Here is a 20,763-nt window from a genome sequence, read left to right as displayed (position 1 = left end):
TTTTCAAGTAAAATCAGTAAAAGGAAAGGAGAAAACTCGAAAGAGGCTCCTGCTCGCACTTAAATACGTGAACCCTAATACTCTCTCAGTCCTCAAAAAGAAACCTCGAGAAGCAGACTTGCTGAAGCAAAGCCACAGGGGTCTCTGAGGTTTCCCTGGTCGTAAGCCCCTGTCCTCCCTGGCTGAAGACAGCATCTCTCTCTGAGGTCACCACCTCCCTAACACCTTTGACCAGTACGCTGAGGTCCTTGAAAAAGCCTTTGTGATATCACTGCCACACCCAACCAAACCCTAAAGTGCTCATGTCCTGCTGCTTGCCTGACACTTTGAAGGTTTGAGCTACGCTCTGTGGATCACACCACAAAATTCGTCTTCATTCTAGGAAGCAAGCTAGCTAGACAGTAAAACATCAGAGGCTGCTCCCAATACTACACTCAGTGTTTCCAAAATTTGTAGACGTTATGGCCACAAGAGACCTTTAGAGCATCTCATCTAAGCCCCTGCATATCATAGGCCTCCTGTATAGTACAATAGCTACTTTTTGGGCACACACATTCCAGAAAGGCATCTAGTCTTCATTCAATGACATCAAGAGATGGAGAATCCACCACTTTCCCTTTTAGTGAGTGCCAGGGGGCTCCATTTCGCCTTCCAATAGCTCGCCATTTAGAGGGAGACAGAGCAGTACCTGCAGCAGGGAGCAGGAGATGCTGAAGGCATCAGAGGCACAGCCCCTGCAATGTCTCAGGCACCTGGCGCAAGTGGCGGATAATGCGGGTGCATCACTTTGGCCGTGACGTCCTCCTCCTGCAAGGGAACGAGAACCTGTCAGAGACTCAAACGCCCCGAGGAATCAGGGGGAATTAAGGGCACCTGGAACCAGCAGTATTTCCACTCAGCACCTGCCCACCACTGAGGGATGAATTCACCTCCTGAACCCCAGAATGGAGTCTTCTTGTCCTTTCTAGTAACCTCCAGTGCCAACCCCCCTCCTTCTAGGGTGAGCTCCTGCTTCCTCCCACTCAGTGTTCTTGACAGCTGTTCCACCTCCAAACCAAACCTCAAGTTATCAGAACCCTCTTTTCCACCCCCAACCAGGTTGGGCATGGAGGCGGCTCTAGCGGGGGGGCCGGAAGGAATTCTGCCAGAAGTGAAGAGGTTGAGGGGAGGTTGAGATCTTGCCCCAAGTCATCCCAGACACTAATGCTAAGCCACAGGATGGCAGCATCTTGTGTCAGTGGAGTCCAAGCACTATTTCAACCCCACAGTTTTAGAGGAACTTCCCACAAGGAGAGGTGAAGAGAACCCCCAGCAATACACACACAGACACACAAACACACACCACTCCTGGTGGTGGGAGGGGAACAAGAGAAAGGACAAAAGAAGTAAGAGATGAAGAAAAAGGAAGGAGGGATGGAGGAAAAGGTAAAATGAAAAGGACAAACGCTAATATCCCTAGTGATTCTACGGGATAAAATACAAGGGACGGAATAAAATTCTGCCACCTTGAACTAGTGTTTCCCATGCCTAGAATTCAGCTGGCACCAGATGGATCAGACTGTGGAGGTTCCAAAACCTCTTGGAGGCTCTTACCTTCTCAACAGGGAAGTCTGTTTTCATAGAATCATAGAATATCAGAGTTGGAAGGGACCTCAAGAAGTCATCTAGTCCAACCCCATGCTCAGAGCAGGACCAATTCCCAGCTAAATCATCCCAGCCAGGTCTTTGTCAAGCCGGGCCTTAAAAACCTCCAAGGAAGGAGACTCCATTTTTTTTTCCCCATCTTATATGGAACCAATCACCAGAGACCCCAACCATCGAAAAATCCCCAAATGTGCTTTGTTGCTTCTAACTAATTTCTAGTAAAATCAGTAAAAGGAAAGGAGAAAACTCGAAAGAGGCTCCTGCTCCCACTCACATACGTGAACCCTAATACTCTGTCAGTCCTCAAAGAGAGACCTCGAGAAGGAGACTTGCTAAAGCAAAACCACAGGGGTCTCTGAGGTTTCCCTGGCCCTGTGCTCCTGTCATGCCTGGCTCATGTCAGCATCTCTCTCTGAGGTCACCACCTCCCTAACACCTTTGAGCAATTCACCTCCTCAACCCCAGAATGGAGTCTTCTTGTCCTTTCTAGTAACCTCCAGTGCCAACCCCACTCCTTGTAGGATGAGCTCCTGCTACCTCCAGCTCAGTGCCCTTGACAGCTGTTCCACCTCCAAACCACAGCTCAAGTTATCAGAACCCTCTTCTCCACCCCCACCCAGGTTGGGCAGGGAGGCGGATCTAGCTGGGGGGGCAGCAGGGATTCTGAAAGCAGAAAAGTGCGTTGCGGGGAGGTTGAGACCTTGCCCCAAGTCATCGCAGACAGTAATGTTAAGCCACATGATGGGAGCATCTAGTGTCAGTGGAGTCCAAGCACTATTTCAACCTCACAGTATTGGATCAACTTTCCACAAGGGGAGGTGAAGAGCACCGCCAACAACACACACACACACACACACACACACACACACACACACACACACACTCCTGGTGGTGGGAGGGGAACAGGAGAAAGGACAAAAGAAGTAAGTGATGAAGAGAAAGGAAGGAGGGATGGAGGAAAAGGTAAAACGAAAAGGACAAAACCTAATCTCCCCAGTGATTCCACGGGACAAAATCCCAGGGAGGGAATAAAATTCTGCCACCTTGAGCTAGTGTTTTCCATGCCTAGAATTCAGCTGGCACCAGGTGGATCAGACTGAAAAGGTTACAAACCTCTCCGAGGCTCTTAACTTCTTAACAGGGACGTCTGTTTTCTAGTAAAATCAGTAAATAGAAAGGAGAAATCAGGAAAGAGGCTCCTGCTCGCACTCACATACGTCAGCCCTAATACTCTCTCAGTCCTCAAGAGAAACCTCGAGAAGGAGACTTGCTGAAGCAAAGCCACAGGGGTCTCTGAGGTTTCCCTGGCCATGCGCCCCTGTCCTGCCTCGCTGATGGCAGCATCTCTCTCTGAGGTTACCACCTCCCTAACACCTTTGACCAATATGCTGAGGTCCTGCAAAAGACCTTTGTGATATCACTGCCACCAATCAAACCCTTAAGTGCTAGTGTCCTGCTGCTGGCCTGACACTATGAAGGTTTGAGCTACTCTCTGTGGATCACCCCACTCAATGCATCCTCATTCTAGGAAGCAAGCGGGCTAGACAGTAAAACATCAGAGGCTGCTCCCAATGCTACACTCAGTGTTTCCAAAATTAGTAGACTTTATGGTCAGAAGAGACCTTTAGAGCATCTAATCTAAGCCCCTGCATATCATAGGCTTCCTGTATAGTACAATAGTTACTCTTTGGGCACACACATTCCAGAAAGGCATCTAGTCTTCATTCAATGACATCAAGAGATGGAGAATCCACCACTTACCCTTTTAGTGAGTGCCAGGGGGTTCCATTTCCCCTTCCACTAGCACCCCATTTACAGTGAGCCAGAGCAGTACCTGTAGCAGGGAGTGGGAGTTGCTGATGTCCACAGAGGCACAGCCCTTGCAGTGTCAACTTCCCACAAGGGGAGGTGAAGAGCACCCCCAGCAACACACACAAACACACACACCACTCCTGGTGGTGGGAGGGGAACAAGAGAAAGCAAGGAAGGATGGAGGAAAAGGTAAAATGAAAAGGACAAACCCTAATGTCCCCAGTGATTCTACGGCACAAAATCCCAGGTGGGCTATAAAATTCTGCCACCTTGAACTAGTGTTTTCCATGCCTAGAATTCAGCTGGCAACAGATGGATCAGACTGCAGACTGAGCAGGTTAAAAACCTCTCCAAGGTTCTTACCTTCTCAACAGGCACATCTGTTTTCTAGTAAAATCAATAAAAGGAGAAACTCGAAAGAGGTTCCTCCTCGCACTCACATACTTGAACCCTAATACTCTCTGAGTCCTAAAAAGGGAGACCTCGAGAAGGAGACTTGCTAAAGCAAAGCCAAAGGGGTCTCTGAGGTTTCCCTGGTCCTGCGCTCCTGTCCTGCCTGGCTGATGTCAGCATCTCTCTCTCAGGTAACCACCTCCCTAACACCTTTGACCCATAGGCTGAGGTCCAGGATAAGGCCTTTGTGATATCACTGCCACACCCAACCAAACCCTAAGGTGCTAATGTCCTGCTACTGGCCTGACACTTTGAAGGTTTGAGCTACTCTCTGTGGATCACCCCACTCAATGCATCCTCATTCTAGGAAGCAAGCGGGCTAGACAGTAAAACATCAGAGGCTGCTCCCAATACTACACTCAGTGTTTCCAAAATTTGTAGACTTTATGGCCACAAGAGACATTTAGAGCATCTCATCTAAGCCCCTGCATATCATAGGCCTCCTGTATAGTACAATAGTTACTTTTTGGGCACACACATTCCAGAAAGGCATCTAGTCTTCATTCAATGACATCAAGAGATGGAGAATCCACCACTTTCCCTTTTAGTGAGTGCCAGGGGGCTTCATTTCCCCTTCCACTAGCTCGCCATTTACAGGGAGACAGAGCAGTACCTGCAGCAGGGAGCGGGAGTTGCTGAAGGCCTCAGAGGCGCAGCCCCTGCAGTGTCTCAGGCACCTGGCACAAGTGGCGGATGATGCGGGTGCATCACTTTGGCCGTGACGTCCTCCTCCTGCAAGGGAACGAGAACCTGTCAGAGACTCAAACGCCCCGAGGAATCAGGGGGAATTAAGGGCACCTGGAACCAGCAGTATTTAAACTGACTACCTGCCCACCACTGAGGGATGAATTCACCTCCTGAACCCCAGAATGGAGTCTTCTTGTCCTTTCTAGTATCCTCCAGTGCCAAGCCCCCTCCTTGTAGGATTAGCTCCTGCTACCTCCCCCTCAGTGTTCTTCACAGCTGTTCCACCTCCAAACCAAACCTCAAGTTATCAGAACCCTCTTCTGCACCCCCAACCAGGTTGGGCATCGAGGCGGCTCTAGCGGGGGGGCAGGAGGGATTCTGCCAGAAGTGAAGTGGGTTGCGGGGAGGTTGAGATCTTGCCCCAAGTCATCCCAGACACTAATGCTAAGCCACAGGATGGCAGCATCTAGTGTCAGTGGAGTCCAAGCACTATTTCAACCATACAGTTTTGGATGAACTCCCCACAAGGGGAGGTGAAGAGCACCCCCAGCAACACACACAAACACACACACCACTCCTGGTGGTGGGAGGGGAACAAGAGAAAGCAAGGAGGGATGGAGGAAAAGGTAAAACGAAAAGGACAAACCCTAATGTCCCCAGTGATTCTACGGGACAAAATCCCAGGGAGGGAATAAAATTCTGACATCTTAAACTACTGTTTTCCATGCCTAGAATTCAGCTGGCACCAGATGGATCAGACTGAGCAGGTTCCAAAACCTCTTGGAGGCTCTTACCTTCTAAATAGGGACGTCTGTTTTCTAGTAAAATCCGTCAAAAGGAAAGGAGAAAACTCGAAAGAGGCTCCTGCTCACACTCACATACGTCAACCCTAACACTCTCTCAGTCCTCAAAGAGAGACCTCGAGAAGGAGACTTGCTGAAGCAAAGCCACAGGGGTGTCTGAGGTTTCCCTGGCCCTGTGCTCCTGTCCTGCCAGGCTGATGTCAGCATCTCTCTCGGAGGTCACCACCTCCCTAACACCTTTGACCAATAGGCTGACGTCCTGCAAAAGGCCTTTGTGATAACACTGCCACACCCACCCTTCCCCGGAAGTGCTAATGTCCTGTTGCTGGGCTGACACTTTGAAGGTTTCAGCTACTCTCTGTGGATCACCCCACTCAATGCCTGTTCATTCTAGGAAGCAAGCCGGCTAGACGGTAAAACATCAGAGGCTGCTCCCAATGCTACACTCAGTGTTTCCAAAATTAGGGGACTTTATGGCCAGAAGAGACCTTTAGAGCATCTCATCTAACCCCTTGCATACCATAGGCTTGCTGTATAGTACAATAGTTACTTTTTGGGCACACACATTGCAGAAAGGCATCTAGTCTTCCTTCAATGACATCAAGAGATGGAGAATCCACCACTTTCCCTTTTAGTGAGTGCCAGGGGGCTCCATTTCCCCTTCCACTAGCTCCCCATTTACAGCGAGACAGAGCAGTACCTGCAGCAGGGAGCGGGAGTTGCTGAAGGCCTCAGAGGCGCAGCCCCTGCAGTGTCTCAGGCACCTGGCGCAAGTGGCGGATGATGCGGGTGCATCACTTTGGCCGTGACGTCCTCCTCCTGCAAGGGAACGAGAACCTGTCAGAGACTCAAACGCCCCGAGGAATCAGGGGGAATTAAGGGCACCTGGAACCAGCAGTATTTAAACTGACTACCTGCCCACCACTGAGGGATGAATTCACCTCCTGAACCCCAGAATGGAGTCTTCTTGTCCTTTCTAGTAACCTCCAGTGCCAACCCACCACCTTGTAGGGTGAGCTCCTGCTACCTCCCTCTCAGTGTCCTTGACAGCTGTTCTACCTCCAAACCACAGCTCAACTTATCAGAACCCTCTTCTCCACCCCAACCCAGGTTGCGCAGGGAGGCGGCCCTAGCAGGGGGGGCAGGAGGGATTCTGCCAGCAGTGAAGTGGGTTGCGGGGAAGTTGAGATCTTGCCCCAAGTTATCCCAGACACTAATGCCAAGCTACAGGATGGCAGCATCTAGTGTCAGTGGAGTCCAAGCACTATTTGAACCCGACAGTTTTGGATCAATTTCACACAAGGGGAGGTGAAGAGCACCCCCAGCAACACACACACCACTCCTGTAGGTGGGAGGGGAACAAGAGAAAGGACAAAAGAAGTAAGAGATGAAGAGAAAGGAAGGAGGGATGGAGGAAAAGGTAAAATGAAAAGGACAAACCCTAGTGTCCCCAGTGATTCTACGGGACAAAATTCCAGGGAGGGAATAAAATTCTGCCCCCTTAAACTACTGTTTTCCATGCCGAGAATTCAGCTGGCACCAGATGGATCAGACTGAGCAGGTTCCAAAACCTCTTGGAGGCTCTTACCTTCTAATTTTCAAGTAAAATCAGTAAAAGGAAAGGAGAAAACTCGAAAGAGGCTCCTGCTCGCACTCACATAGGGTTGACGTAACACTCTCTCAGTCCTCAAAAAGAAACTTCGAGAAGGAGACTTGCTGAAGCAAAGCCACAGGGGTCTCTGAGGTTTCGCTGGTCGTAAGCCCCTGTCCTCCCTGGCTGAAGACAGCATCTCTCTCTGAGGTCACCACCTCCCTAACACCTTTGACCAGTACGCTGAGGTCCTTGAAAAAGCCTTTGTGATATCACTGCCACACCCAACCAAACCCTAAAGTGCTCATGTCCTGCTGCTGGCCTGACACTTTGAAGGTTTGAGCTACGCTCTGTGGATCACACCACAAAATTCGTCTTCATTCTAGGAAGCAAGCTAGCTAGACAGTAAAACATCAGAGGCTGCTCCCAATACTACACTCAGTGTTTCCAAAAGTAGGAGACTTTCTGGCCAGAAGAGACCTTTACAGCATCTCATCTAACCCCCTCCATATCTTAGGCTTCCAGTATAGTACAATAGTTACTTTTTGGGCACACACGTTCCAGAAAGGCATCTAGTCTTCAATCAATGACATCAAGAGTTGGAGAATCCACCACTTTCCCTTTTAGTGAGTGCCAGGGGGCTCCATTTCCCCTTCCACTAGCTCCCCATTTACAGTGAGCCAGAGCAGTACCTGCAGCAGGGAGTGGGAGCTGCTAAGGCCTCAGAGGAACAGCCCCTGAAGTGTCTCAGGCACATGGCGTAAGTGCCGGATGATGCGGAGCTGGTGCATCCCTTTGGCCGAGACGTCCTCCTCCTGCAAGGGAACGAGAACCTGTCAGAGACTCAAATGCCCCGAGGAATCAGCGGGAATTAAGGGCACCTGGAACCAGCACTACTTCCACCCATCACCTGCCCACCACTGAGGGATAAATTCACCTCCTGAACCCCAGAATGGAGTCTTCTTGTCCTTTCTAGTAACCTCCAGTGCCAACCCCCCTCCTTCTAGGGTGAGCTCCTGCTTCCTCCCACTCAGTGTTCTTGACAGCTGTTCCACCTCCAAACCAAACCTCAAGTTATCAGAACCCTCTTCTCCACCCCCAACCAGGTTGGGCATGGAGGCGGCTCTAGCGGGGGGGCAAGAGGGATTCTGCCAGAAGTGAAGTGAGTTGAGGGGAGGTTGAGATCTTGCCCCAAGTCATCCCAGACACTAATGCTAAGCCACAGGATGACAGCATCTTGTGTCAGTGGAGTCCAAGCACTATTTCAACCCCACAGTTTTGAAGGAACTTCCCACAGGGAGAGGTGAAGAGAACCCCCAGCAATACACACACAGACACACACACACACCACTCCTGGTGGTGGGAGGGGAACAAGAGAAAGGACAAAAGAAGTAAGAGATGAAGAAAAAGGAAGGAGGGATGGAGGAAAAGGTAAAATGAAAAGGACAAACGCTAATATCCCTAGTGATTCTACGGGATAAAATCCCAGGGACGGAATAAAATTCTGCCACCTTGAACTAGTGTTTTCCATGCCTAGAATTCAGCTGGCACCAGATGGATCAGACTGTGGAGGTTGCAAAACCTATTGGAGGCTCTTACCTTCTCAACAGGGAAGTCTGTTTTCATAGAATCATAAAATCATACAATATCAGAGTTGGAACGGACCTCAAGAGGTCATCTAGTCCAACCCCCTGCTCAGAGAAGGACCAATTCCCAGCTAAATCATCCAAGCCAGGGCTTTGTCAAGCCGGGCCTTAAAAACCTCCAAGGAAGGAGACTCCATTTTTTTCCCCATCTTATATGGAACCAATCACCAGAGACCCCAACCATCAAAAAATCACCAAATGTGCTTTGTTGCTTCTAACTGATTTCTAGTAAAATCAGTAAAAGGAAAGGAGAAAACTCGAAAGAGGCTCCTGCTCCCACTCACATAAGTGAACCCTAATACTCTGTCAGTCCTCAAAGAGAGACCTCGAGAAGGAGACTTGCTGAAGCAAAATCACAGGGGTCTCTGAGGTTTCCCTGGCCCTGCCCCCTGTCCTGCTTGGCTCATGTCAGCATCTCTCTCTGAGGTCACCACCTCCCTAACACCTTTGAGCAATTCACCTCCTCAACCCCAGAATGGAATCTTCTTGACCTTTCTAGTAACCTCCAGTGCCAACCCCACTCCTTGTAGGATGAGCTCCTGCTACCTCCCGCTCAGTGTCCTTGACAGCTGTTCCACCTCCAAACCACAGCTCAGAAAAGTGCGTTGCGGGGAGGTTGAGACCTTGCCCGAAGTCATCCCAGACAGTAATGTTAAGCCACAGGATGAGAGCATCTAGTGTCAGTGGAGTCCAAGCACTATTTCAACCTCACAGTATTGGATCAACTTTCCACAAGGGGAGGTGAAGCGCACCCCCAGCAACACACACACACCCCACTCCTGGTGGTGGGAGGGGAACAGGAGAAAGGACAAAAGAAGTAAGAGTTGAAGAGAAAGGAAGGAGGGATGGAGGAAAAGGTAAAACGAAAAGGACAAAACCTAATGTCCCCAGTGATACCACGGGACAAAATCCCAGGGAGGGAATAAAATTCTGCCACCTTAAACTAGTGTTTTCCATGCCTAGAATTCAGCTGGCACGAGACATATCAGACTGAGCAGGTTCCAAAACCTCTTGGAGCCTCTTACCTTCTAAACAGGGACGTCTGTTTTCTAGGAAAATCAGTAAAAGGAAAGGAGAAAACTGGAGAGAGGCTCCTGCTCGCACTCACATACGTGAACCCTAATACTCTCTCAGTCCTCAAAGAGAGACCTCGAGAAGGAGACTTGCTGAAGCAAAGCCACAGGGGTCTCTGAGGTTTCCCTGGCCCTGCCCCCCTGTCCTGTCTGGTTCATGTCAGCATCTCTCTCTGAGGTCACCACCTTCCTAACACCTTTGACCAGTACGCTGAGGTCCTTGAAAAAGCCTTTGTGATATCACTGCCACACCCAACCAAACCCTAAAGTGCTCATGTCCTGCTGTTGGCCTGACACTTTGAAGGTTTGAGCTACTCTCTGTGGATCACCCCACTCAATGCGTCTTCATTCTAGGAAGCAAGCCGGCTAGACAGTAAAAGATCAGAGGCTGCTCCCAATGCTACACTCAGTGTTTCCAAAATTACTACACTTTCTGGCCACAAGAGACCTTTAGAGCATCTCATCTAACCCCCTCCATATCATAGGCTTCCAGTATAGTATAATAGTTACTTTTTGGGCAAACACATTCCAGAGAGGCATATAATCTTCAATCAATGACATCAAGGGATGGAGAATCCACCACTTTCCATTTTAGTGAGTGCCAGGTTGCTCCATTTCCCCTTCCACTAGCTCCCCATTTACAGTGAACCAGAACAGTACCTGCAGCAGGGAGCAGGAGTTGCTGAAGGCCTCAGAGGCACAGCCCCTGCAGCGTCACAGGCACCTGGCGCAAGTGCCGGATGATGCGGAGCTGGTGCATCACTTTGGCCGTGACGTCCTCCTGCTGCAAGGGAACGAGAACCTGTCAGAGACTCAAACGCCCAGAGGTATCAGGGGGAATTAAGGCCACCTGGAAGCAGCAGTATTTCCACCCAGCACCTGCCCACCACTGAGGGATGAATTCTCCTCCTCAACACCAGAATGGAGTCTTCTTCTCCTTTCCGGTAACCTCCAGTGCCAACCCCCATCCTTGTAGGATTAGCATCTGCTACCTCCCCCTCAGTGCCCTTGACAGCTGTTCCACCTCCAAACCACAGCTCAAGTTATCAAAACCCTCTTCTCCACCCCCACCCAGGTTGGGCAGGGAGGTGGCTCTAGCAGGGGGGGCAGGAGGGATTCTGGCAGCAGTGAAGTGGGTTGCGGGGAGGTTGAGATCTTGCTCCAAGTCATCCCAGACACTAATGCTAAGCCACAGGATGGCAGCATCTAGTGTCAGTGGAGTCGAAGCACTATTTCAACCTCACAGTATTGGATCAACTTTCCACAAGGGGAGGTGAAGAGCACCCCCAGCAACACACACACACCCCACTCCTGGTGGTTGGAGGGGAACAGGAGAAAGGACAAAAGAAGTAAGAGTTGAAGAGAAAGGAAGGAGGGATGGAGGAAAAGGTAAAACAAAAAGGACAAAACCTAATGTCCCCAGTGATTCCACGGGACAAAATCCCAGGGAGGGAATAAAATTCTGCCACCTTGAGCTAGTGTTTTCCATGCCTAGAATTCAGCTGGCACCAGGTGGATCAGACTGAAAGGTTACAAACCTCTCCGAGGCTCTTACCTCCTTAACAGGGACGTCTGTTTTCTAGTAAAATCAGTAAAGAGAAAGGAGAAATCTCGAAAGAGGCTCCTGCTCGTACTCACATACATCAGCCCTAATACTCTCTCAGTCCTCAAAGAGAGACCTCGAGAAGGAGACTTGCTGAAGCAAAGCCACAGGTGTCTCTGAGATTTCCCTGGCCCTGTGCTCCTGTCATGCCTGGCTGATGTCAGCATCTCTCTCTGAGGTCACCACCTCCCTAACAACTTTGACCAATAGGCTGAGCTCCTGCAAAAGTCCTTTGTGATGTCACTGTCACACCCAACCATCCCCTGAAGTGCTAATGTCCTGCTGCTGGCCTGACACTATGAAGGTTTGAGCTACTCTCTGGGGATCACCCCACTCCATGCGTCTTCATTCTACGAAGCAAGCCGGCCAAACAGTAAAACATCAGAGGCTGCTCCCAATGCTACACTCAGTGTTTCCAAAATTAGTAGACTTGATGGGCAGAAGAGACCTTTAGAGCATCTAATCTAAGCCCCTGCATATCATAGGCTTCCTGTATAGTACAATAGTTACTTTTTGGGCACACACATTCCAGAAAGGCATCTTGTTTTGATTAAATGACATCAAGAGATGGAGAATCCACCACTTTCCCTTTTAGTGAGTGCCAGGGGGCTCCATTTCCCCTTCCACTAGCTCGCCATTTACAGGGAGCCAGAGCAGTACCTGCAGCAGGGAGCGGGAGTTGCTAAGGCCTCAGAGGAACAGCCCCTGCAGTGTCTCAGGCACCTGGCACAAGTGCCGGATGATGCGGAGCTGGTGCATCACTTTGGCCGTGGGGGGGGGGAGGCTTTTGTTTGTGTTCTTTGTTTTGGTTGTGCGTTCGCTCTCGGGACTGAGGGGGACCAGACATCAATCCAGGTTCTCCACATCTTTCTAAACAAGTCTCTCCTATTTCTAACTTCTAAGTAAATAGCCAGGCAAGGCGTGTTAGTTTTCCTTTGTTTTCTCAACATGTAAATATACCTTTTACTAGAGTGTTTATCTTTGTTTGCTGTACTTTGAACCTAAAACTAGAGGGGAGTCCTCTGAGCTCTTTAAGTTTGATTACCCTGTATGGTTATTTCCATACTGATTTTACAGAGATGATTTTTACCTTTTTCTTTAATTAAAAACCTTCTTTTTAAGAACCTGATCGATTTTTTCCTTGTTTTAGATCCAAGGGGGTTGGATCTGTATTCACCAGGAGTTGGTGGGAGGAAGAAGTGGGAATGGTTAATTTCTCCTTGTTTTAAGATCCAAGGGGTTTGGATCTGTATTCACCAGGGAATTGGTGAAGGTCTCTCAAGGCTACCCAGGGAAGGAAATTAGCCTTGGGATGGTTGCAGCGGACCAGAGCTAAGCTGGTAGTTAAGCTTAGAAGTTTTCATGCAGGCCCCTACATTTGTACCCTAAAGTTCAAAGTGGGGATACAGCCTTGACATGGTGGTAGTGGTGGGATCATTTTAAACCCAAAGCCAGTGAGATTTTTTTTTCTTTCTAGCTGCTTGAAAAGCAGAGCTGGAGATAGATGCATATCTTCTCTCTCCTTGCCTGAAGGCAGAGGTGTTAAGTTTTTTTAACAAGGTCCTTTGTTAAGAGAAGTGTTCAAATGAGCAAACGACAGGGTAAAAGGAATTTACAAGCTGAATTGTTTTTTTTTCTTTTTACATCCTCGGGAGTAGCTAGTTAGAAAGTCTCTCTTAACTCAGCAGCAGCCAGAGCTGAGAGCTTCCCAGTTTCAGTCAACTGCAGAGGGGGTGACCCAGCACAAGAAAACAGGAAAATGACTACCAAAGAAGTAGCTAAAAAAATAGAACTGGCCAAACTAAAAGCAGAAGAAAATGAAAGAAAACATCAGAGACTGCTTCAATTAACAAAACTCAAGACACAGCAGAGAAAAAGAGAAGAAAAAGCCAAAGAGGAGGCCCACAAGAGAGAGATGAAGTTGAAAGAAAAAGAAATGGAGCTGAAAAAAAAAAGAGATGGAGGAGAGAGAAAAAGAAAGGAAGCATGAACTGGAAGTAGCAAAGGCTAAGCAAGCTTTCACCCCCATCCCTGTTCCTGAGCCGTCCACCAGGGCCCCGGCTGTGTTACCAGAGACCCAGACAAAGGTGGTGGAACCGGATCCCCTGCCAACGACTGCAACAGCCGTAGTGAATCCAATCCCAGAGACCCAGCCAAAGCCAGTCCCAGAACCGGAACTGGCAATGCAACCAGCACCAGGACCATTGCCAGCACTGAGTCCAGCGCTTGCAAACCCGTCTACAACTCCAACGCCAGAGGGCACCAGCGAGCCTGACCTGGCGGAAGCAGCAGATAACCCTACCCAAGAGGCTCAGCCAGAGCCTGAGATACCACATAGTGCACCAGTGGACAGCGGATCACAGTCAATGGAAACAGCCCCAGCACCTGCATCACTTCCAGAGGGACCAAGCCCCAGTCCACAATCCAAGGAGGAACTGATGTCTCCAGCATCAAGGAAACAGTTCCAGGCCGAGCAGGAAGCAGATAACAGCCTTCAGAAAGTTTGGGCGGCGGCGTGGAGCACCCCACCGCCTCTCAGCTCTTCTAACCGATCCCGGTTTGTTATAGAACAAGGACTTTTATACAAGGAGACTCTTTCTGGTGGGCACCAGAAAAACTGGCATCCTCAAAGACAGTTGGTAGTTCCCACTAAGTATCGGGTAAAGCTCTTGAGCTTAGCCCACGATCATCCCAGTGGCCATTCTGGGGTGAACAGAACCAAGGACCGGTTGGGGAAGTCCTTCCACTGGGAGGGAATGGGCAAGGACGTTGCTAATTATGTCCGGTCTTGTGAGGTGTACCAACGAGTGGAAAAGCCCCAAGACCAGGTTAAAGCCCCTCTCCAGCCACTACCCATAATTAAGGTCCCATTTCAGCACGTAGCTGTGAATATTCTGGGTCCTTTTCCCAAAAAGACACCCAAAGGAAAGCAGTACGTACTGACTTTCATGGATTTTGTTACCCGATGGCCGGAAGCAGTACCCTTAAGCAACACCAGGGCTAAAAGTGTGTGCCAGGCATTAACAGACATTTTTGCCGGGGTAGATTGGCCCTCCAACATCCTTGCAGATTCGGGAACTAATTTCCTGGCAGGGACCATGAAAAACCTGTGGGAAGCTCATGGGGTGAATCACTTGGTTGCCACCCCTTACCACCATAAAACCAATGGCCTGGTGGAGAGGTTTAATAAAACTTTGGGGGCCATAATATGTAAATTCATAAATGAACACTCCAATAATTGGGACCTAGTGTTGCAGCAGTTGCTTTTCGCCTACAGGGCTGTACCACATCCCAGTTTAGGGTTTTCACCATTTGAACTTGTGTATGGCCGCGAGGTTAAGGGGCCATTACAGTTGGTGAAACAGCAATGGGAGGGGCTTACGCCTTCTCCAGGAACTAACATTCTAAACTTTGTAAGCAACCTACAAAGCACCCTCCGACACTCTTTAGCCCTTGCTAAAGAAAACCTAAAGGATGCTCAGAAAGAGCAAAAGGCCTGGTATGATAAACATTCCAGAGAACGGTCCTTCAAAGTAGGAAACCAAGTCATGGTCTTAAAGGCGCTCCAGGCCCATAAAATGGAAGCGTCGTGGAAAGGACCATTCGCGGTCCAGGAGCGCCTAGGAGCTGTTAATTATCTCATAGCCTCCCCCACCTCCAACATAAAGCCCAAGGTATACCATGTTAATTCTCTTAAGCCCTTTTATTCCAAAAAATTAAACGTTTGCCAGTTTACAGCCCAGAAAACAAATAACGCAAAGTGGCCTAAAGGTGTCTATTACGAAGAAAAAAAGGATGGTGGCGTAGAAGAGGTGAACCTCTCCACGACCCTTGGACGTCTGCAGCGACAGCAGATCAAGGAGCTGTGCACAAGCTTTGCACCAATTTTCTCAGCCACTCCAAAACGGACCGAACGGGCATACCACTCCATTAACACAGGTAATGCTCACCCAATTAGAACCCCACCCTACCAGGAGTCACCTCATGACAAAACTGCTATACAAAGGGAGATCCGGACATACTACTGATGGGTATAATCCGCCCCTCTAATAGGTGGTGGGAGGGGAACAGGAGAAAGGACAAAAGAAGTAAGAGTTGAAGAGAAAGGAAGGAGGGATGGAGGAAAAGGTAAAACAAAAAGGACAAACCCTAATGTCCCCAGTGATTCCACGGGACAAAATCCCAGGGAGGGAATAAAATTCTGACACATTAAACTAGTGTTTTCCATGCCTAGAATTCAGCTGGCACCAGGTGGATCAGACTGAAAAGGTTACAAACCTCTCCGAGGCTCTTACCTTCTTAACAGGGACGTCTGTTTTCTAGTAAAATCAGTAAAAGGAAAGGAAAAAACTCGAAAGAGGCTCCTGCTCGTACTCACATACGTCAGCCCTAATAGTCTCTCAGTCCTCAAAGAGAGACTTGGAGAAGGAGCGGCGAACAGCAGAGGCTAAGAGCGGGAGTTTGACTGGGAGTTCGCTTGGGGAGAGCTCACTGAGGCTTACATCTGCAGGTTTCTCTGAGTAGTTCCTGCAACAGTTGAGGAAGTTCTTAAGAAGACGGTGATGTGGAAGGTGAGCGATCAGAGATGACCTTGAGCGGATCACTGCAGACTATGTGGCTCTGGGAAGAAGGATAAAGGAGTTTGAGGCGCAAGTGGTGTTCTCGTCCATCCTCCCTGTGCAAGGAAAAGGCCGGGGTAGAGACCGTCGAATCGTGGAAGTCAACGAATGGCTACACAGGTGGTGTTGGAGAGAAGGCTTTGGATTCTTCAACCATGGGATGGTGTTCCAAGAAGGAGGAGTGCTAGGCAGAGACGGGCTCCACCTAACGAAGAGAGAGAAGAGCATCTTCGCCAGCAGGCTGGCTAACCTAGTGAGGAGGGCTTTAAACTAGGTTCACCGGGGGAAGGAGACCAAAGCCCTGAGGTAAGTGGGGAAATGGGATCCTGGGAGGAAGCACAAGCAGGAGAGCGCAAGGGGGGAGGACTCCTGTCTCATGCTGAGAATGAGGGACGATCGATGAGTTATCTTAAGTGCCTATACACAAATGCAAGAAGCCTGGGAAACAAGCTGGGAGAACTGGAAGTCCTGGCACAGTCAGGGAACTATGATGTGATTGGAATAACAGAGACTTGGTGGGATAACTCACATGACTGGAGTACTGTCATGGATGGATATAAACTGTTCAGGAAGGACAGGCAGGGCAGAAAAGGTGGGGGAGTTGCGTTGTATGTAAGAGAGGAGTATGACTGCTCAGAGCTCTGGTATGAAACTGCAGAAAAACCTGACAGTCTCTGGATAAAGTTGAGAAGTGTGAGCAACAAGGGGGATGTCATGGTTGGAGTCTGCTATAGACCACCAGACCAGGGGGATGAGGTGGACGAGGCTTTCTTCTGGCAACTAGCAGAAGTTGCTAGATCGCAGGCCCTGGTTCTCATGGGAGACTTTAATCACCCTGATATCTGCTAGGAGAGCAATACAGCGGTGCACAGACAATCCAGGAAGTTTTTGGAACGTGTAGGGCACAATTTCCTGGTGCAAGTGCTGGAGGAACCAACTAGGGGCAGAGCTTTTCTTGACCTGCTGCTCACAAACAGGGAAGAATTAGTAGGGGAAGCAAAAGTGGATGGGAATCTGGGAGGCAGTGACCATGAGATGGTCGAGTTCAGGATCCTGACACAAGGAAGAAAGGAGAGCAGCAGAATACGGACCCTGGACTTCAGAAAAGCAGACTTTGACTCCCTCAGGGAACAGATGGGCAGGATCCCCTGGGAGAATAACATGAAGGGCAAAGGGGTCCAGGAGAGCTGGCTGTATTTTAAAGAATCCTTATTGCGGTTGCAGGAACAAACCATCCCGATGTGTAGAAAGAATAGTAAATATGGCAGGCGACCAGCTTGGCTAGGCAGTGAAATCCTTGCTGATCTTAAACGCAAAAAAGAAGCTTACAAGAAGTGGAAGATTGGACAAATGACCAGGGAGGAGTATCAAAATATTGCTCAGGCATGCAGGAGTGAAATCAGGAAGGCCAAATCACACTTGGAGTTGCAGCTAGCAAGAGATGTTAAGAGTAACAAGAAGGGTTTCTTCAGGTATGTTAGCAACAAGAAGAAAGTCAAGGAAAGTGTGGGCCCCTTACTGAATGAGGGAGGCAACCTAGTGACCGAGGATGTGGAAAAAGCTAATGTACTCAATGCTTTTTTTGCCTCTGTCTTCACGAACAAGGTCAGCTCCCAGACTGCTGCACTGGGCAGCACAATATGGGGAGAAGGTGACCAGCCCTCTGTGGAGAAAGAAGTGGTTCGGGACTATTTAGAAAAACTGGACGTGCACAACTCCATGGGGCTGGATGCGCTGCATCCGAGGGTGCTAAAGGACGTGGCGGATGAGATTGCACAGCCATTAGCCATTATTTTTGAAAACTCATGGCGATCGAGGGAGGTCCCGGATGACTGGAAAAAGGCTAATGTCGTGCCCATCTTTAAAAAAGGGAAGGAGGAGGATCCAGGGAACTACAGGCCAGTCAGCCTCACCTCAGTCCCTGGAAAAATCATGGAGCAGGTTCTCAAGGAATCAATTATGAAACACTTAGAAGAGAGGAAAGTGATCAGGAACAGTCAGCTTGGATTCACGAAGGGGAAGTCGTGCCTGACTAACCTAATTGCCTTCTATGATGAGATAACTGGCTCTGTGGATGAGGGGAAAGCAGTGGATGTGTTATTCCTTGACTTTAGCAAAGCTTTTGATACGCTCTCCCACAGTATTCTTGCCACCAAGTTAAAGAAGTATGGGCTGGATGAATGGACTGTAAGGTGGATAGAAAGCTGGCTGGATCGTCGGGCTCAACGGGTAGTGATCAATGGCTCCATGTCTAGTTGGCAGCCGGTTTCAAGCGGAGTAGTGCCCCAAGGGTCGGTCCTGGGGCCGGTTTTGTTTAATATCTTTATTAATGATCTGGAGGATGGTGTGGACTGCACTCTCAGCAAGTTTGCAGATGACACTAAACTAGGAGGCGTGGTAGATACGCTAGAGGGTAGGGATCGGATACAGAGGGACCTAGACAAATTAGAGGATTGGGCCAAAAAAAACCTGATGAAGTTCAACAAGGACAAGTGCAGAGTCCTGCACTTAGGACGGAAGAATCCCATGCACTGCTACAGACTAGGGACCGAATGGCTAGGTAGCAGTTCTGCAGAAAAGGACTTAGGGGTCACAGTGGACGAGAAGCTGGATATGAGTCAACAGTGTGCTCTTGTTGCCAAGAAGGCTAATGGCATTTTGGGCTGTATAAGTAGGGGCATTGCCAGCAGATCGAGGAACGTGATCGTTCCCCTTTATTCGACATTGGTGAGGCCTCATCTGGAATACTGTGTCCAGTTTTGGGCCTGTGGAAGCAGAGAAAGAGCTCACAGGAAGGGGATGCAATGCATGACAGTTCGTTAGCAAGAGTTAGGCTAACTGTAACCCTAATAACGCGAGATTTGTAGAAGCGAGGAATGTGTGAGGCGGGTGAGAAAGAACTGTGTAAGAAGTCATTATGACCTGGTATAGATAAGGTGTAGAAGACCTTGTGTAGATAAGGTATAGAAAATATTGTATGTTGGCAAGAGTCAAAACAAGTGAAGAAATGAGATATCAAGATGGCCTATGTATAAACAAAACGCAGCTGTCCCTCGTTATTTCTGTAATGAAAGGTATAAATGCTTGCTGTAATTAGTTACCTGGGAGAGACCTGCTTAGCTCTCTCCCTCTGGGCAATTGTGAGAGTTAATAAAGCATCTGACTTGCTGTACCTAAACAAATAGTGAGAACTCTGTTTTTCTCCGACAGGCCCCACACTACAAGAAGGATGTGGAAAAATTGGAAAGAGTCCAGTGGAGAGCAACAAAAATGATTAGGGGTCTGGAGCACATGACTTATGAGGAGAGGCTGAGGGAACTGGGATTGTTTAGTCTCCAGAAGAGAAGAATGAGGGGGGATTTGATAGTAGCCTTCAACTACGTGAAGGGGGGTTCCAAAGAGGATGGAGCTCGGTTGTTCTCAGTGGTGGCAGATGACAGAACAAGGAGCAATGGTCTCAAGTTGCAGTGGGGGAGGTCCAGGTTGGATATTAGGAAACACTATTTCACTAGGAGGGTGGTGAAGCACTGGAATGCGTTAACTAGGGAGGTGGTGGAGTCTCCTTCCTTGGAGGTTTTTAAGGCCCGGCTTGACAAAGCCCTGGCTGGGATGATTTAGTTGGGAATTGGTCCTGCTTTGAGGACGGGGTTGGAGTAGATGACCTCTTGAGGTCCCTTCCAACCCTGATATTCTATGATTCTATGAAAGTCACAGGGGTCTCTGAGGTTTCCCTGGCCCTAAGCCCCTGTCCTGCCTGGCTGATGTCAGCATCTCTCTCTGAGGTTACCACCTCCCTAACACCTTTGACCAATAGGCTGAGGTCCTCAAAAGGCCTTTGTGATGTCACTGCCACACCCACCCATCCCCGGAAGTGCTAATGTCCTGCTGCTGGCCTGACACTTTGAAGGTTTGAGCTACTCTGTGTGGATCACCCCACTCAATGCGTCTTCACTCTAGGAAGCAAGCCGGCTAGACAGTAAAACATCAGAGGCTGCTCCCAATACTACACTCAGTGTTTCCAATATTTGTAGACTTTATGGCCACAAGAGACCTTTAGAGCATCTCATCTAAGCCCCTGCATATCATAGGCCTCCTGTATAGTACAATAGTTACTTTTTGGGCACACACATTCCAGAAAGGCATCTAGTCTTCATTCAATGACATCAAGAGATGGAGAATCCACCACTTTCCCTTTTAGTGAGTACCAGGGGGCTCCATTTCCCCTTCCACTAGTTCCCCATTTACAGTGAGACAGAGCAGTACCTGCAGCAGGGAGCGGGAGTTGCTGATGGCCTCAGAGGCACAGCCCCTGCAGTGTCTCAGGAATCTGGCGCAAGTGCCGGATGATGCGGAGCTGGTGCATCACTTTTGGCCGTGATGTCCTCCTGCTGCAAGGGAACGAGAACCTGTCAGAGACTCAAACGCCCCGAGGAATCTGGAGGAATTAAGGGCACCTGGAACCAGCAGTATTTCCACCCAGCACGTGCCGACCACTGAGGGATAAATTCACGTCCTGAACCCCAGAATGGAGTTTTCTTGTCCTTTCTAGTAACCTCCAGTGCCAACCCCCCTCCTTGAAGGATGAGCTCCTGCTATCTCCCCCTCAGTGCCCTTGACAGCTGTTCCACCTCCAAACCACAGCTCAAGTTATTAGTACCTTTGGACACAGACTGGCTAACCTAGTGAGGAGGGCTTTAAACTAGGTTCGACGGGGACAGGTGAGCAAAGCCCACAGGTAAGTGGGGAACATGGAGACCGGGGAGATGGGTCAAAAACGAGAGGGAGTGTGGGCTATATTGTCAGAGAGAAAGGAGGGTCAGGACAAAACTGGG

General features: G+C 49.2%; 1 long non-coding RNA gene across 1 annotated transcript; it reads right to left on the bottom strand.

Annotated features, from left to right (window-relative positions):
• Positions 1-688: 688 nt before the first annotated feature.
• On the bottom strand, positions 689-20,323 carry LOC135978171 (uncharacterized). The gene is made up of 4 exons (XR_010595593.1): positions 20,195-20,323; positions 6,100-6,218; positions 4,523-4,641; positions 689-807 (listed from the first exon to the last, which is right to left on the bottom strand). It is a non-coding gene; the product is annotated as an uncharacterized LOC135978171 (long non-coding RNA).
• Positions 20,324-20,763: the final 440 nt, after the last annotated feature.

The sequence above is a fragment of the Chrysemys picta genome, unplaced genomic scaffold, assembly GCF_011386835.1.
Source record: "Chrysemys picta bellii isolate R12L10 unplaced genomic scaffold, ASM1138683v2 scaf152, whole genome shotgun sequence".
In the NCBI taxonomy this organism is placed as follows: Eukaryota; Metazoa; Chordata; order Testudines; family Emydidae; genus Chrysemys; species Chrysemys picta.
The sequence above is the reverse complement of the archived record's forward strand: the minus strand, read 5'-3'. Positions and strand labels throughout refer to the sequence as shown.